We start from the raw sequence: 6,000 nt of genomic DNA, 5'->3' as shown, positions 1-6,000 counted from the left end.
TGAGTTGGTCGTAAAGTAAACCGAACGGCCATTACGATGCAGAAGTAAAGGCTCCGACCAAGGGGCGGAGCCTTTTATGGCCGCATCGTAATCGGCCCCTAAATGTACAAAAAACCTACAAACAAGACTATAACTAACTTTAGACCTCCCCCCTACACCACCCCACACTCAAAATCTTTAATAAAAACGTACAAAATCACTTACCTGTTCCGATGAACAGTAGTACCTTACAGCAACCTCGATCCTGGAAAAGTAAAATAGACTACCAAATAGAAGGTAGTGGTAAAAAAACAATGGCTGCTAAATCAAACTAAAAAGACTATCTCCCCATAGAAATGAATAAGAAAAAAAGTAAAAATGTTGTAAAAAATATTAACAATTTTTCAAGTATAAATTAAGAAATAGTATAAAATGTCTACAATATTTTAATATATGCTAAAGTGTATGTTAAAATGTTGAAAATATGTACATAAAACAATTTAAGAATAATAATACAAATGGAAACTGGAAAAAAGTGGAAAATGTACAACATATAATATAATTCAAATATGGTTTACATTTTTTATGTAATGACATTTTTTATTTTTATTTATCTAGTTATAATTTTATTTTTAATTTGAAATATACATGTTTAAAAATGTACATTAAATTAACCTAGTAAACATAGATAAAATTTGAAAAATGTGTTACATGTCTTTATTCTATAAATTATGTAATTAATAATATTTATTATAAACATACAACTAATTACTTTTTATTATATTTCTAAACAGCAATACTAATTAAATAACACAACCAATTTCTTCTTACATACAAATACAATTTAAACAAAGGATTTCAAGCTAAACTCTCAAATTAAATAATCAAACTCCAACATAAACCATTTTTAAGAAAGTGTTGGACTCTAAAGGGGTGACATTCAGTATTCGCAATCCATTCTAAAACAATTTGGGGAAAGTGTTGGACACTAAAGGGGTAATGTTTATTATTCCAACTCCTAAACATACTAATTTGAGGAAAGTGTTGGACACTAAAGGAGTGACATTTACTATTCTCACTCCAATCTAAAACATTTTGTAGAAGTGCTGGATGCTAAAGGGGTGACATTTACTCTTCCCACTTCAATCTGTACCAATTTGGGGAAGGTGTTGGACACTAAAGAGGTCATATTTACTATTTTCACACGAAATTTAGGATATATAAAATAAACTAAAATGTACTTAAAAACACACTAACCAAAACTGCAAATGTATTTATATTGATATTTAAACATTAACATATTAAATAATATCTTAACACTATTAATAATATTTTTTTAAATATGTTTTACTATAATGCCTGTACTTTGAAACTATAAAATAAAAAATAAGATAATAACCCGAAATTAACAATCATAAAATTAAAAACATATAATTCCAACTTTGTTACTATAAATACAAAAATAATTATTTTTACAATGGCACTTTAATTTTCAAAAATGTAAAAATATTTAAATAATAATGATTCTTTTTTAAAAGAAAATTAAAAAGTTAAATTATTATTTGACAAATGTTAAAACTAATTTCATTTATTACATTTAATTTCTATATATTTTTGTATTTGTTATTTTAAGTATTTATTTGAATATTTAGAATAAAGTAATACTTTTTAACTGTATTATAATTAATATATATTTACTTAATTAAAATTTATTATTTAAAAACATATCATTGTAACAAAATGAATGTATCAATTGTACAATATTCATTCGCATAACATTAAGATAATTAACATTACATTTTCTTTAAAATATCCACTTTCAAAAAATCTCCACACTCTTATCCCCTAGAAAAACCCCATATTCCGCTGCAAATCAAATTTATAAATCCATTATTTGTATCCATTGATGCAACTAAAGAGACACATTTCAACAATTTCATAAGTAATAGGTTATCTTACGAAAAATACAAATTAAAAAAAGTATAAACATATAGAATAAATCCCTCTCCAATAAATTACATGCAAAATAACATTTACAAATCATTTTATAGAATGATATTTTCAAATCGATATTTTTTACAATGAAATTAAAAACACTGCTTAAAACAATACTTTTATCTTCAATAATTCTGTTGACAATATTTTTTACATCCCAAAAGTCTTGACAGTATATTTTTGTATCTGTTGGAAAGTGGTACTGGTTCCCTACTGTCCAGGTTCACAGTACCAGTGTTCTTTCCCTAAAACTGTACCACGATTGGCTGCTTCAGAACCCCCTGTAAGTCCCTAGTAAATGGTACCCTGGTGCCTAGGGCATGGGAACTGAAGAGGGTCCCAAGGGACCCCTCACCAGGCCCATGCTGACTGTCAATGCAGCCTGCATACCTTTGTGCAGACAAAAATGAAAAAAGTCAACATGGCACACTACCTGTGTGCCATGTCCAAGCAGAACTACCCAAGGTATAGGCATGTCACCGCTCTAGCAGGCCTTACAAGTCCTAAGGCAGGGTACACAATATCTCAGGTGTGGACATATCTGCATGAGCAGATATCCCCTACAATATCTAAGTCTATTCTTAAGTATTAAAAGTGCCAGTAAAGCCACAGAAAGTACATGCGCTGGAAACTCTACAACTCAAGTTCCCCAGCACCATGGTGCCTTCACTGAACACATGAGTGTTTGGTACCAAACCACTCCTCTCAATAAACCCACACAGATGCCAGTGTGGGATTTATTGAAACATGTACCAAGAGGGCACCTCAGAGGTGCCCCATGAACACCTACCAACCCTGGTGTGGTCTCTGACTGGCTTTAGGCAGCCTGCCATCACCAGACATGTTTCTGGACCCCTGGATTGAGAGCCTCTGCTCGCTGTGGCCAGAAACAAAGCACATCCTGGGTGGAGGTGTCACCCCTCCACCCGCAAGATGAGCACAGTGCTCAAGAGGGGAGCTTCAAAGGCCTGGCCGCCTTTGTAATGTGACCCCAGCCTCTGCTGCTAGCAGCGGATGGCAGCCCCTGGTTCAAACCCGCACCTTTGGTGGGAGAATCGGCGGGAAGACCAATCTAGAATTGGAGGTGGGCCCCTCTTTACCAGCTCCACCTCTCAGGTGCTGGAGGTGAAGTTAAGCACATTTTTCATTTCCCATCATCTTGAAGATGGTGAGACTTATCAAATCAGGCCTAGGGAGGGTGTCATAATAGTGGGTGTAGACACCCCAGGTAAAGAACCCATTGGTCTCTACCTATTACTCCGCTGTAACACCCCCAAATCTAGTATTAGATGGCTCCCACAGACCCTGAAATCAGAATCATGGTGACCTAAGAAAAGCCGGACACTACAGTGTCGCACCAACAGACTTCAGACACCAGCTGACTTGTTACCATCCTGCCGGCCTGTCTGCAGCCTTTGATGATCCTGTACCAAAAGACGACCTGTCCTGCAGCCCAGCGATCTCCAAAGCCTTGGGAGGACTGCTTGCCTTCGACAAAGATCAAGATCTCCCATGGACAGTTGACCTGTCCAGAAGAAACCAACTTTAAAGAAAAGGAACCCAGCCCTGAGGAATCGTAAAACTGCCTCCAGACCCACCTCTCCACTTAACGCCCAATGATGTGTACAGGCCCCAACTAGGCCCGCAAGGCACAAGGGTTCGCTCTCCTGTAACGGAATCTATAAGGAAGTTGGCACGGAAACTGCAAAGTACAAAGACAGCATTTATTAACCCTTAAGGGTGGTCCTACAATCCACACAATACCCTTCAGCATTGCATAGAGTAGCACAAAGAACTTGCGTACACAGTCCCCTTTTATACACACCAGAGGGGCTCATAAGTGGGTGGATACAACATGAGGCCGAAGAACATTACCATTTATGGTCATTCTCAATACTGAATCAATACATAGGCGGAGCCAACACACTTCTTGAGCCCGCGAAACACATGGTCAAGCAAGGCTAATTATAACAGATGTGGTCAAGTCTGGGCATGCGCCAAATGGACAAGAGAGAGCTAATTATAAACTGTTACTAGGCAGATTACAAGAGCAACTAACACAAAGGTCGGACTCTCCTCGTGGCGAACACGTGGCAGCATGACAATACAAAATGGAGTCCAAACTTCGGTCAACATAACGGAGAAAACATGATCTAAAGGGAAAGCATTAATGTCGTCAGTAAATGCTTAATCACATTGCTGTTCTAATTACAACAGACGACCCTTTCAGCATTTACTGAAGACATCCGGCTTCCAAAAATCATCATATATGTCAATTATCATCATTCCTTTAACCTCTTTAGCTAGACGCTTCTGATGAGCAACATCGGCAATAGCTTTCTTATCCGGAATGCAGAATGAAATGCATACAGAACAGAACAATGGTCCACATTGAACACACATACAGAAAAAGAACAGAATTGCTATAATAATACAGAGACCAGTTAAGACCTTCCATCCCCAGGCAGTAACCAATGCCCAAAACCATCCAGAAAAGGACCAAGTGCCGTTTTCTGTGTGGATTTCAGCTGCTATTTTATGCAACTTGTTAATGGCGTTATAAACGGATGGCGTATGATCAGGGATGAACACACAGCAACTGCTTCCAATAATTTTACAGGCTCCACCTCGATCAGCTAGCATTACATCTAATACCATACGATTCTGTAATGCAACAATCCTAGTTATTTGTAACTCTTCCGTAAGATTCCCAAGAGCAGCAGCAGTCTGATTTGTCACAGCTTCTACCACTCTTGTTAATCTTCGGATCTTCCTACTATTCAAAGCGGCTCCAACAAAGAAAAACAGTCCTAAGTTAAAATCAATATACTGCTGCAAGCTGGTATCAGTTTGATCCACATCATCAATCGATAAAGTACGTTTATACCTATTTACAGTCACATTATTCAACAATTTCAAGTCCTTATGGTAAGATGCTGGTGCTAGGAATACAGGAGGTAATAGGAAGGATACATAACATACCCCAGACCACCCAGCCGGCAAACGGTAATAACCTTTATTTCCGCACACAAAATAGGTATTATGGGACGCTAGGAAGGTACTGTTGTTCAACCCATCAATGTTCAAGACAGTTAGGCAATCACTGACACCAACAGGGATAAAACCCACACTCTGGACACACAGGTCCGCTTGAGCCTGTGCCACTTGGATCACGAATTTGTCCTTCCCCACAGTGTCTCTGGTGTTCGTGAAGATGTAGGGAATGGATTCATTGTCTGGTCGGTACTCTTCCCACTCCCAAATTGTCCCATTCGCTTGTGGATACCCATTCTTGTCTTGATGGCATTCTTTATTAAGTCTAAAAAGCAATCGTCCCACTGTCGGTTTCCGAGTGGCAAACAGTAAGGTGTACCATGCTCTACAAGAGCCGTTATGAGAGAAAGGAAGTGGTATGAATGGCGTACCTCCTTTCTTCTGATGGGCCGGCATCATCCCACATATCCAACAGTTCGTAGCGTTTGTAGCAACGTGGGTATGATGCAGCATCTGAATGAAAGTGTTATTCAAATAAGACTGTCGATGCTTCAACTCTTGATACGGCAATGTATAGAAGTAGTGCTCCGCAGGCACCGGAGTCGTCAACACAAGTGTTTTCCGAGCAGGAGTTACCTCCTCTACAAACCATGTTGTTATCCCAACAATAGCTACTGTTAGCATGAACCCCAACGCACAAAGGATTTTCTTCTTCTCCATGTCAAAGGAAACAATACCCTGATATCTTCCTGAAACTAAAAAGTCTGTCAGAACTCTTCCCCTTGGGCAGCGGTTGATTTCTTCACCAGCGGGCCAAGACGGGTGTCGCTACACTAATGCAGGGCTGATCCCCCCCCCTTGCCTCATCGGCTCTCCGTTTCACTAACCCAAGGGCCGTTCTGACAGTGTGTCCCGGTACTGGAAAACTCACTTCCGTGGTCGAAGATGATATCGCCTTCCTCCAGAAGTCGCGTGGTCCGGAAAGAGCTCCTCAGTGTCACTTGGCTCTGCAGCACGGCCTGTCTCTGCTGC

Source organism: Triturus cristatus, chromosome 5_1 (genome assembly GCF_964204655.1).
Source record: "Triturus cristatus chromosome 5_1, aTriCri1.1, whole genome shotgun sequence".
NCBI classification, from domain to species: domain Eukaryota; kingdom Metazoa; phylum Chordata; class Amphibia; order Caudata; family Salamandridae; genus Triturus; species Triturus cristatus.
Note: the sequence above shows the minus strand (reverse complement) of the source record.